Source organism: Pyxicephalus adspersus, chromosome 12, assembly GCF_032062135.1.
Source record: "Pyxicephalus adspersus chromosome 12, UCB_Pads_2.0, whole genome shotgun sequence".
NCBI lineage: Eukaryota > Metazoa > Chordata > Amphibia > Anura > Pyxicephalidae > Pyxicephalus > Pyxicephalus adspersus.
This window is the reverse complement of record NC_092869.1, coordinates 40,146,503-40,160,571: the sequence shown is the minus strand read 5'-3', so window position 1 is coordinate 40,160,571 and position 14,069 is coordinate 40,146,503.

The following is a 14,069-nucleotide window of genomic DNA, read 5'->3' as shown; positions in this document are numbered from 1 at the left end:
AAAGGGGTTTAGGTTGTAGCAAAGTGAATCAACATTCTTCAAGGCTTTTTTTTTAACTTTTACTTTGATGATCGGTTTATTTTGGTGATCTTTTGCAAAGTGACTTTTTTACTAAACTAAGTGACTTAACAATGCAAAGCAGATAGATTCACAAGTTTCCTACACAAAAGTGACTGTATCTTTAACTTTAGTCTACAGGGGCCAGGATCCACATACATTTTTAGTATTTTTCTAAAAGGGAGCAAGAAATTGTTTACAAAGGTAAAGAAAAGTTGTTTTTTTTACTAAAATCTGATCTTACTGTGGCCCTCAGGGGATGAAGTAAATGACCCCTGGCAAAGACCAGGTCATTTCATAGGGGCATTTTCTTCCAATATCTTTTTGTCTTGACAGTCTGGATATTTACTTTTTGTTGTATATAGTGGCATAGTTACAATTGTGGGGAGGTTGCAGTGAGGTTTGGGTCTCTATAGGAGCCATTTTACACATCTATGGATTTAATATGAAAACAAAGACATATAGAAAGAGAAGAAAATGATTTAAATATTTGAAAGGAGTATAAAAATGTAGGTAAAAACTGATGAAGAATATTTAAACAATAAAATATTCCCACTAAAAACGAATTCCATTGAAAGCCCAACTCCAGGATTTTTCTTTCTTGCTTTCGTTTTTTGTTCTCGGTCCCTTCATTAAGAAAAAAAAGTCTATAGGCACTAAACCTCCTCCGGAACGTTCAAGCATCGTCTTTCAACATCTCTTCTTTTTCTCTCCCTGATGAAGCATTCAACTTACTTCCTGTGGGCCTAGGCCAACATGGACACACCCAAGGAGCGGTTCATCGTGTTGGCCTGAGCTCCCAGCATAATGCTTTTTTTTTTTATTAAACTTTTTTTTTATGTATTTTACAACAATAGCAATAAACAAAATCAGATACAAAACATAATAAAAACAGGTCACAATATACTTCTCTCTATGTCAAAATAAAGAGAATTGTTATCCAGAGAATTCAAGTATTATAAATCACCCCAAAATTCAATGTACCTATCAAACTACTACTGTTAAATTTGAATTTTTACACTGCTTGGTAATCAATTAAATTCTTATACTCAACCAATGCTTTTGATAATGGTGCTGATATGATGCCATAGGCATAGTTCTCTGCAGAATTAGGTTAGGGTGATAGGGATCTTTAGTGTGAAGGTTAGTAATATAATTACAGGGTAGTTGATATCAGGCATACAGGGAGTTTTAGGGGTAAAGGAATAGTTAGGGTCAGGATTAAATAAAGGATTAGGACAGGGGTGTCAAACTCAAACATAAAGGGGGCAAAAATCAAAAACACAGTCATAGTCACGAGCTGAATTGATTAAGATTTTAACATTTATTGAACAGTCTCAAACTGACAATGTTTTAACCAGAAATGTGAACATTAGCAGAGTGCAACAACCTTTTCCCTTAATAAACTAAATAAAAATATATGCAATGTTATATTTTCTTTTCTTGATAATGTTTTCAGGGAAGTTGATAAGGTGGTGAAGCAGGTCTCCTGGCACTCTTCTGTGCCCTCCCCGACTGTGACCAGAAAAGACCCTTTACTTGTGATAGCTTAAAGGGTGAAGCAAGTCTCCCAACACGGGTCCAAGGCACCGTATGCTGCGCACCGCTACCTCCATCTGATGTGCCACTCACAGTGAGGTCTCCGAGGCAACAAGATGGCGCAGAGCGTGGATATAGCTCACCATGCAGCAGTGAGCTGATCTCACTGGAGGGTAACCGACAAGCCGAACAGGCCCAGCAGGCAATACGAAGCACTTCACTGCCACACCGAAGCGCTGCTCGGGGACAGCTGGATGTGTCCTCCACACTTGCAGCCAACAAGATGGCGCCGGGAGTGAAGGTGACTCGATAAGCCGCAACAGGCTTCTTTTTTTGCTCTGCTCCTGCAACAACGGCAGGCACAGGGAAGCTCTCATGGGCCACATAAAATGGCCAGGTGGACATGATTTGGCCAGCAGGCCTTGTTATTGACACCCATGGGTTAGGATGAAGATGGAGGTTGTGGTGAGGTCGGTTTTTGTGTTCGAAACATTATGAGGACCAAATACTGCAAGCTAAAAGATGCATTGATCTACAGTATCTACAATACTGCTCCTTCTAGTAATCACTAAGAATTGTCTGCAGAGCCATGCCAGCTTTATTTGCACCGCGTCTAATGGAAATAAAAGCAAACTGATACAGGCACACCAAGGGTCATGAGTATATATGTCCTAAGACGTGTTCTGCAATATACCAAGTGAAGTGCCAACATGGCTAAGAGCAGAGCTGTTGCTTAAATTACCTTGATGGGGCCGAGAGATTTGAGAGATGCATCAAAAGTCTAATGCAGGTGCCTGTGGTTTAATCTGATGAAGCATCTTCCACCCACAATGCCTCTATCTGGGCTATGTTAAATGGAACTGACAGGAGTGGGTGTAAAAATGGGTTGACTGAAGTCGGATGTCTAGCCTACAGTCCCCTATCTCCTTTCCACTTCCTTTTTCATCAGCCCCGACTTCCTTTCACAGTCCTAAACCTTCACTTTATGTGTGATATACGGCTTGAACTTGACACCAGAACAAATTTAAAACGTGTAGTGTAGAAGGTACTTTTAGTTAATATTTTAAGTTCCCCTGAAAATGTTTTTTTAATGTGACTTTTACATTGGTACATTATTTTGTTTTGTCTCATTGGCATAAATATATTGGGCCTGATATGTTAAAGCTCTGCAGAGCTGTTGTGAGAGAACCTGGGTCATCCAAGAAACCTGGAATGGATCTGATCCTGGATTAAAACATTTGCAAACTTTTAGCACATGATTTGTAGGAAATCAATCACAGGCTTGCTCTATCACCCAGATTCTCCCATATTAGTCTATCTTCTCAAGTCTTGGAGAACGTTAATAAATCAGGCCCTATGTAATACATGATTATAATACATTTAGTGGTCTGTAGGTTTTCTTTTAGTGGCAGATGGAGCAATTACCTTTCTTGAATCGTGGTAGAAATTAGCGGAGTGAATGATCCAATTGAAAAAGGGCTAAACAGGGAAAGTTGAGTATCCAAAGGACCCTAGAACCCATACAGAATATACCTATGGATGTGCTCTAAATCACTGTGCAACACTACAATGCTGGCAGCACAGCATGGATATATGATTAGGTATATAAATATATATACTGTATAAATCTATGGAACTTCAGGAAAAGCAACAATTTAGATTTTTTTTCCTTACTCTAGCAATGGTCATCATGGGTGGTCTTCAATGCCTATGAACAGGTCATTTGGCAGACGGTTCTGTAGTGCATCTTTAAGATTTACATCCTTCTATAGACATAATTCTTCCTGCTAGCCATTGTAAAACAAGTTCACACTCTATAGTGCATAGACCCAAAAAAGTATTGGAGGCTGCAGCTATCACTGTAAACTGTGCTGCAAGAAAACTTCTGATTGGCTGTCCTAGGCATCATAACTATGTGTTCCTTGTAAAATGTTCAGGGTGCAATAACATTAGTATTTTGTACAGGTCATAATCTCAGAGAATAAACATATACAGCTACCAGGTACAAAATAATTATTTGAAAAAAAAATAATACCATACATTTGGGTATTTTGCAAAATGTCATAAATACATCCACATATACACATGGCACATGGCTACCAAGTATGCCTTTTTTTTTAATTTTCTGTTATAGGTGGATGAATGAAGAAAAGAAGAAAGAAAGAGTGGAAGGGAGGTAAAAAGGTAGGGAGGAACGAACAAAAACATAGAAGAATAGAAAAAAGAAAGGAATTGAGATATACACTATTATCTAGATGTTGAGTAATATATTTCTATTGTATTACATTGGGAAATTTATTCTCATACTAGAGTTCTTTTAAAGAAATTCTCTGAATTGTTTCTCACGTTGTTGTGTAAATATCTTTGTTTTAGATCCAAGAGACAATGAAACATGTATTAGGGGAATGTTCATTCTCCTACACACAGTTCACAGCAGATGGACGCAGATGCACCTGTAATGGTCTACTTGACCATCATTGGCATCCTGCAGAGAGCACTGTGTATGTGCCATTCTTCGATAGCTCTACTTAAGAATGGATTCAGAGAAAGCCTGGGCAATTCAGGCCAGGGAAGAATGATGTGTTACTATTAGCATGTCAGATGTCAGAATATAAAAGCAAATGCTCAGTTTTTTCTCAGAGAGAAAAAGTCAACCTTGATGATAACAATGCACCAAGAGCCATTTTTTTCCTGGTGTGTTTAGTTTTTTTTCTCTCGGCATTCTGCTATGCTTTAATATAAAGGATTCGGGCTTCTGAATATTCCTCATCTTATTATTAGCTGTCATTTACATATTAACTACCTTTCTCGTTCTCAATTTGGGAGTTGTTTTTAAAACCAGCTGTCCCTTGTTGGGGTGTAATTGGTACTCTCAGCTTTGGTGACTTCTGTATTAAAAGACTAGGAATATCGCTTTAACCTGATTTATAGGAAAAAGCAATATATCAGGTCTTTAAACACAAGAAAATCATGTAGTTGGCTACTGTCAACAAAATGAACATGTTGTCCAATAACTTATCCCACTACAGCTCACACACAATGGGCATGGCTAATATTCGTCTATAGAATAAATTCCTAATGCTAGAGTGCCATGACACAAGGGTATACCTTGGGTAGGCTGGTTAATGCAGTTTGGCTCAGGAGGGCTGGTGGTGAAATATTTAATTATCATTGCACTTTACCCAATATTCTTCCGCAATCTTGTTCTCCAGATTTTTGTATTTTACTGATTTGATCTATTTTGTTAAATAAAGGTTAGCAATACATGAAATTCCCTTCCAAGAAATACCAGCCCAGCATACTCAGTAAAAATTAGCAAGTAGGTTTATTTAATTACCCTAAATGTATATTTTAGCTCCCCTACATGAGCCCATTGGTTGAACAACTGGAGTCCTTTGGATGAACTGGCTATGATATTCCAAAACTATTTCTTTCATATTGGAATTGAAAATATATAAATGGATATTTTCTCACACCCTTTGATGCCGCTAAACTTTTCATGAGATCATATTAGATTTGTTGGAATGATAGAGTTAAGCTTTCACTCTTTAGTTTCCCACCAATCATTTTAGAGAGAGCCCAGCTTTTAGGCTGGTTACAATGCAGGCAAAGACATCACAGATGGACGAAAATTTGCAGTCTATGTAATTGAGACTGCGAATTGCATTGGAACATTTGCATAGAAAACACTGATCTGAACCTCTTAGCCGAGCATGGGTACTTATGATCGCCAAGCAGGAGCTCAAGATCCTTCAGAAAAACTTCATAAAAGTCAACAGATTAACAGGAATAAAGCGCAGGGAAAGGAAACGAAATTACTTCCAAAATGGCACTTTTTTCCCCATCTAAGCGAGGGCATCTCTAGTGCTAAAACAGAATGTTAATTGAAATCAAACTGTGCCAACAGGAACATTGGAAAGAGACCAGTCAGGATTAGACTAATTAAGATATCCATAAAGAAGAAATAATTAAACAGGTTGAATTGCCTTAAAGAGGAATTTGCAAAGAAACTGAAACAAAACAAATGGTCTTGCCGTCTTGGAGTTTCAGTGGGCTTGATCCCAGTAACTTCTCCTCTGAAGGACAAAGAAAACATATTTTCAAAAGCTCTCAGAAGGAATATCTTCTGTATGCTAGCTATTTTAAATACAAGGCACTTTGTAGTATAAGGTAACCCCCCTAAACAAACAATCTGTCTTATAGCCTCCCATGAGAAGCATTTTGATTGATATTTACCTAGCTGTCCCAATACCTGTAGGACAAAAGGTTAGTGGACTCTCTGTATGCCTAATCACCACAATCTACCTTGGCAGACTATAGTCCTTTACCTATGGGAAACTTTACATTTTGATGTTTTTTTTCCAAATACACATTAAAGGGATGGCTTTATGTATATACGAATGAATGTAATACCTTGTTTTTGTTATCCCTCTAAGAGGTCAATACCATTTCCTGATAAAGCTTCATCTTATTTTCACTCCAAAGGGATGGAGCCTTTGATGTTTGTGTTAAAGCATCATCCATGGTCAGCATCACTTTCTTGGACTGAGATGTGATAACATGTAAATGTAAATCACATACGTCTTAGGTACCCCAGCTCCCCATTCCCACCAGCTACTTATCCTAAAGGTTCCCCTGCTCCCTTCTCCAAACAGCTACTTAGCCTCTAAAATACACCTGCTCCCCACTTCAAGCAGCTTCTTCTCCTCTGCTCCTCTGCTTCTTCTCCTCTGCTCCCTCTGCTTCCCATCCCAAGCAGCTACTTAGTCTATAAGCTCCCCTTTCTCCCCATTCCAAGCAACCAATTAGCCTCTAAACTTCCCCTGGTACCACTCCAAGCAGCTACATAGCATCTAGACGCCCCCAGATCCCCACTCCCAACAATCACTCAACAGGTAAGTTACGTATGTGCGCTCTAAAAAGCAGCAACTTAGCCCCTAAGTTATCGGTGCTCTCCACTCCAAGCAGATAAGTAGCCTCTAACATACCCCTGCTCCCCAGTCCAAGCAGCTACGTAGCCTCTAAGCTCCCCTTGCTCCCCATTCCAAGCAGCCACTTAGCCACTAAACTCCCCCTGCTACCACTCCAAGCAACTACATAGCCTCTAAGCTCCTTCTGCTTCCCACTCACAACAATGGGCCTGATTTATTCTCTCCCAATAGCTCTCCAAGGCTGGAGAAAATGCACTTTCATCAGTAAACCTGGGTGATCCAGCAAACCTAGAATAGATTTCTTAAAAATAATATGTAATTTGGTAGATTCTGGACTAGATTCATTCAAGGTTTGCTGGATCACCCAAGTTCACCGTTGAAAGTGTATCTTCTCCAGCCTTGGAGAGGCTTTAATAAACGAGGTCCAAAGACTCAACAGGTCAGTTCTCTTTATACTCTCTTATCAGCAGTGACTTAGCCTCAAAGCTCCCCATGCTATCCTTGCCAGCAGTGTTTTAGCAGCTTTCTGGCCTTCTAATCTTCAGGGAAGCAGGTGGAGCTGAGCTGCTGAGAATAACTTGAAAGACTTCACACTTCTCCACAGTACCAGCAGCTACAATTGCCAGTGTGGGCTTGTTTTGAAACTCATTTACTGCTTCTTCTGAATATGTAAATACTTAAATATCCATATAATGGCCACAGGATCATTTTAAACTGCTTCCGCATTGCGCTGACAGTAATTGCTCCTTATGAGCATAGTCCGTATGAGGAATACAAGGAAGCAGTGTGGTTCTGGTCCATTGCCAATGCCTCATAAGGCTAGTACCTACTCAGCACTTGGATCTCACCAAGACTTGGTACACATAATATGGAGTCCAGGGGACAAGGATTGATGAAGGAACAGAACCTCACAAAGGCCGGACTGAGTCATGAGATTAATGGGGAAACAACAAGTCAAATCTCGGAACGAAAGCAAGTCAAAGGACAAAACCAAAGGTCTTACACACAAGTCAGTCAACCAAGCAAGGTATCCAAGAGTTAAGAGAATTTAAGGTCAAAGGTTGGGCAAAGGTTGGTCCTGGTGACAGATAAGGGAAACTTAGATGGAATCAAGTTTACACACCAACAGCAGTTCAGAAAACCTAACACTAACATACGCAAAGGATCCATAGTAACTAAGCAAGTTTATATTGAGCCCCAGGGGTCCACATCAGGCTCGGGAGGCAACCATTGTTTGTCATGCAGTGGTCGACCTCCCGGTTGGAATGTGTGCCCACTATGTCTGGAGGGCAGCACAATGCCATTAGAGAGGTAGTAGGTTAATGCCAGAACCAAGTAAAGTGCTGGAAGCAAAGGTAAAATAGTGCTAACAGCAGCAGTGCAAAGGACTGACCAGTTGCCATATTTCTGCCACATAAATTCCCTTTTTAGTTCACCCTTTACCCTGTTTTATCAGTTTCTTCTGCAGTGCAGAGCCGACAATTAAATCAATAGATATTCCTCACTAATACTTTAATCAATAGATATAATAAAAGCAATTAGTATAGGAAATATAACGCTCTCCTGCTATTTAAAAAAATCATATATTACAAAAAAAAGTAATTAACAATTAGGTTACATTGTAATGGCATTTTGAACACTTCAAAGATAATTATTCTAAAGTTCTAAGATGTTTAACCATTTCTGATTTACATTGCGTAGAAAAAAAAAGTATTAAACAGTGCATTATTCCCACCCACACTCCCTTTAAACAAAACTAGACATTTCTATTATAAGTAATTATAACCTTTCTTTCATAATTGTGCCTCTATAAAGGGATGAGCCATTGTAATAAATAATTAGCACATGTCATTCAAGTCATCATAGGCATTTTACGCAAGATTGAGCAAGAACTGCACGGGGACATGTGACCAATATTTCTTTGAAATGATGTTGGAAGAAAATTATGAGTTTGCAACAGGTGCCTTTCAAACAACTTATTAATGGTGAAAACATAATATTTAAGAGAAGACGGCGTAAACAGAAAAAAAAATCACTGTACGTTTGATTGGGTGACCTCTCAGAGAGAGCAAAGTGTGGCTTGTTTACAGATTTGTATAATTCGGGAACGATGTGGCGTGTTGCAGTTTGCTTAACCCATCCGGTGCTGAGGACAAGCGAGCGATTTATGTTATTTTTTTCTTTTATTAGATTTGCAAGCACCATTCTTTTCATGATTAGAAATCTGCAGATTACTATGTTCAAAATCGGAATGGGGGATGCAAAAGCTACAGGGCTTCTCCTCCTGGAGGTCTTGTTATTTAGTTATAGGTGTTTCCCTAACGCACTGGTATGTTACCATCTAGGGCAACTACCACACTTTCCTTTTAATGTTAAAAGGGCACCTGTGCTCTTCTGCTTATTTTCTTCCTATTAATATCCGTCATCGATTTTCCAATTCCTTCAGATTTCTGGCATGGATTTTGGAACGCATTTTCAAATTTACCATATTGGCGCACCACTGTGTTCTGGCGGCACCGTTTATGTTTTGATGGCGCTGTACTCCCGAATCAGCTGTTGGGTCTTGTTTGCACGTAATAACATTTCTGCTCATTCCCTCTCATGTTATCATTTATTTTCTGCTGTATGGCCCCATTATAGATTCAGCAAAGAAAAGAGGTGGTGTAAAACGTAAACGTAAAGTACATTGTTGATCATAGAGTAAAGTAAAAGTAATTTTTTGTTAAATATATATAGCATATATAACCATAAAAAATCCGGCACTCCTCAGGTCCGGGGGATGCCAGATTTTTGAATGTCTGTACAAATTTTCTTGTTATTCTTAGAAAGGGATTTGTATATGGCAACTTTTGTGCTGGAGGAGATAGGATATTGGCATAGTCCATGTACCTACCTTGTAGCAGTTTCCAAGATGAGGAAATAGGAGTGGTAGGTAGGGTAATAAATATCAATGAGGAGGATTAAGTAAAGATGTAAAGCAGAGAGGTATTTTAGGAAAATGTATCTGCCCGTTATTCACCAGATGCCATCAAGAGCAGCAGCAAAAAAAAAAAAAAAAAATCCACTAAACCTACGTCCAAGTTCGGTGCCCTGATCCCCACTCTGGACAATTTGTACTGCATCTCATCCAGTGGGAATTCTGGTCTTGTGTTGCCCAAGAGTGAAATATACTGGGCCACAATTATTTGTTTCATTCCTTTTCTTCTTTTTCTTTTTTTTGTTATTCTTTTTTAAATTTATGCTGTGTGTTTTTATTATTACTATTATTAATATTAAACTTTATGTATAAAGTTTTAACATATTTGTTTATATTTTTAACTTATTTTCATTATTTTCCTTGTTATTTAGCCATGCTTTTTACACCACAACCCATCAGAAATCATCTTCCTGAAAAATTCCTTGGCTAGATGGTGGATTTCCAGCTGTCATTTTTTTTTTGTTTTTTTCTCTTTAAAAAAATACATTTATTTTATCAAAGCCGTGGCACTGGAAATTAGGCTTTAGGGAGAAAACCTATCATCACCAACTGCCCATCCTTCCACAACACAGGGAGAAGGGTAGGCAGCAGTACAGAGAAAACTCTACAGTTGGGAAAGGACAGGCAGTAGAATCCCAGTGTTATAGACAGCCCAGCCTTTCCCAAAGCAATGTTTAAAGATGTACAACTTTTTGGGGAGGTAAATTTATTTTATTCATGAGTAGTTTTAAAAAAAAGTTTTTTTCAAATGAGTTGTTAAATATTCTCAACTCATGTAGTAAGTTGGCCCCATGGACTTTGCATGGTAAAGATTTCTACAATGTTGGTAAATTTACCCTTCGTGATTGAAAAGAGGCTAAGTTTTCTTACAGAACATCTAAAACTATATTTATAAGGTTTAGATAGTAAAGAATTAAAAGCACAGATAGTTTTTTTATTTATTTTTGCGGTTTGGGTTCTGCTATTCTAGAAGCAATAGAAAATCTCTGGGCAAATCTTGATTTGACTGTCTCCAGGACAGATGTCCATATTAAAAGATTTTTACTTCTATTCCTGTCCTGCTGACAATTGTTTAATTATAAATTTCCCTGACCTTCTGTCCTGTTAAAAATTGCGACCAGGACAAGAATCCTAACAGCAAGGACTCAACCCAACAGCTAAATGCAACTATAAATAAAACATAAAAACAATTGAATGAAAATTTAATGAAAAATGTGAAAATAGTACAAAAATTTTTACATCCCTCATAATCCAAAAAAAATTACCCAACTTTTTTTTTATTTTAATTAGGTGCAAACCAGACAAGACAGGAGCAGCTGAAAGCACTTTGGGGGCCTATTATTTGAGCGTTTCCAAAGCAAGCACTGACTCGCTAAAGTCCGTTTAAAGATATTACCACATAATTTTAAGACAAATAATCACTTGCCAGATTAAATGTAGTTGTCGTGCGTTTCCACATTTTCCTGTCAGGTTGTTTAAACTACACTGAAGGTCTTTAATGCGTCGTGTGACTTGGAGGATGTCAAAACACTTATTGGCTGTTCTAAGCAAATTGTTTTGAAAACTCAATCACAACAAACTCATACGAATTTCAGAAGTTAAGTGATTAAAGATGGGGAAAGGCCGGGGATAACACATGAGGATGGAAGACGCGGCATGGCATGGCTGAGCAGCCCGCCAAGAGACGTGCGAGAAGTAAAAACATTCCTCTCTTAAGATGGCCACGAAATTCCATCAAAACCGATCAATCAAGTGTGTAAGTGTTGAAATGATTTGAAGAATCCAACTTTTCCTGTCAAGAAATCCCCTGAATTGTGCCGTAAGAGCTCTTTCTCTTTAGATTCTCTTCGGTACCATATGGCCTGTGTTTTTCTCTTACCAGCTTTGCTTACATTATGAAACGGGAGAGAACAGCCAATCTGCACACTTTTCAAATGTCACTCAAGAAGCCGGATAAAAGCATAACATGTTGGGCAGGGAAAAAAAAGGCAGGCGGCCGTGAATAACTAAGCACACTTGATCTGCAAATTTTCGAATGTGTGGGGCAACAAGGTTTAAAGGAGAACTCCAGGAAATAAATGTGGGGATAGAATACATATATGGGAGCTATTTTGTATTTCTATTCAAGTATTTTTAAGATTTGCATCTCTACAAAGCACATCACTACCAGAAACAGAGACCTGCTTTGTAGTTCCAAAACACTTGCAAGGTCTTGTTCTCTTCCTCTCTTTAAATATGTATATGGATAAAAAGAATGGTCATGATGTGCCTAGGCAGCACTGTCACGCAGGCAGAGACAGGACCACTAGGGGGCGTATAGAGGTGGTGCGGGCCCTGAGAAGGGCTAAGGTGCAGAGTCTAAGCCGTAACCAGGTTTTGTCCAAAGCCTCTGATGGTAAGGATGTTGCGCTGCTGGTTACGGCCAGGTTGCAGTCCTTGGGGACACCAAGGTGGGCAAGCCCGGTACCAAATCACTAGGCAGGAGGATAGTCAAGGAAGCTGGGGTTTAGACAGGCAACAAGCAAGAGAGGTCAGGTCACACGCCGGGGGTCAATAGCCAGGGATCCAGGGGAGAAACAGCAATGACACAGGGGCCACTGCAGGCACAGGGAACCTAGAAGACACTGGAAACAGCAGGAGGCACAGGAGAAGTGAGGATATCCATAGGCAGACAGGAACACAGGAACAGCAGGAACAGGGAAGTTGTCTGGGAACCAGCAGACTGGACAACCAGGGGTTAACACAGGAGCTGGACACAGGAAACACTGGATTAGGCAGCAGGTATACAGGAACTAGTTCACAGAACTAAGGGCTCGGCACAATGGAGACACAAAGTAGACATGACTTGTTGCACGAACACAAAGTGAAATCTTTCGATTGGCCAGCGGATTGGACAGAATTGATAAAGCTTGGAAACAGAGGCACGCCCAGCTTCAAAACTGCAAGCATGCGCAGGAGGGATGCCTGTGCTTTAGTGAGGAAGAGGTAAGTGTGACAAGCTCTCTGCCTTTCTCCTTTACCCCTAATGTAGCCTTCCTCATTCTGGGTTCTGGTTCACTCTAGGGTTGCTTGCTTGAGGTACTTTGACTAACCATTAATGTAATGTAAAGTGCCTTCTCCCTCCAACCGTCCATCACCAATGTAAGGATCATTGTCCTGCTAACCTCAGATGTAAGTACCCCTTTCCTCCATAGAACCTATGAATGTAAAGGAGCAATTTACACTGATCGTCAATGTAAGGGGGTTCTTACTTACATAAAAGGACATTCTTTTATAGCTGTCTACCTATAATGTGCCTTCCAGATCCATCCTGGTAAGTTTTTTATCCTTTTGGTGGGAGCTGACACTCATGACATGATTCATGACTTTGTTGATCAACAAAACATCTTAGAACAGTGTTTCTCAACCTTTGTAACATGGGAGAACCCTTAAAATTGCTTTCAGGTCTTCAGGAATCGCCTTCTAAAATTCCTATATCCACAGCTCACAGTACATTAGCATGATGATCAGTAGGAAGAATGTCTCTTACGTTGCTGGACAGTAGGAGGGCTGCCACCCTTGCAAATAACCAAAAAGTCCATTGGTGTCAGTTAAACTGACATGAGAGTCACAAACTGCTCATTGCTCAAGAAACCCCTAGAAACCTTTGGAGGAACCCTTGTGGAGAAACACTTTGTTAGAAGAATCTACAAGAGTTACAAGAAGGGATATTGTTGTCTGTAGACTTAAATGCCTTCACTGTCTCCTAGTGTAGGTCGGATAAGCCCCTGTTTGGTTTTCCAACAATTTTCCCAAACGAACCCGGTTATTCGGGTTGATTCCTTGCCAAAGTGAATCCTATTGAATTCAACCCACACAGCATAGAAAAAGGCTCAGTAAATCTGGCCTGGTGGACTATGATCTGCTGTCCAAATTCATTGATCAGTGTTATACCTGTAATTGACAGGTATTGCATATGGCCCCTGGCACCATACGCTCACATGGGTTTGTTGGAAACCATTTCATGATTTTCTCATCCTATGGTCCACGCTGACATTCATGGCATGATTCGTGGCTTTTTTAACCACGAAAACAGCTGCCACTGTATGAAAAGGGAAGAGAGAGGGAAAGCAGGCTTTTCTGAAGGCACATATAGAAATTATGGTATTTAAAATCGATTACAATTTTTATTAGTGTACCAAAATCTAAAAAATCGTTTTTAAAGGTAAAACAACGTTAAACGGTGGCAAAAGATATCATTTAACCACACTGTACTGATGACACAAACTTGCTTATAGGTAGTCAAAAAGTGGGGTCTCAGCCTGACGCGTTTCGCCCAGATGGGCTTCCTCAGGGGACAATGGAGACCTTTAGTACAGTGTTGGAATTATGCCAATTCAATAATGAAAGTATGTCGGTAATTGATCAAGATGGATATACCAATTATGAAATTGCTGGGGTGCTTAGTGTCTCGAACTTTCTGTATGTGGAGGAGACTTACCAATTCTTATAATTTGATCTGATGGATGAATTACTCAGGTGTGGTTAGTTACAGTTCATTGATTGAGGATCATAATTTCATAGGA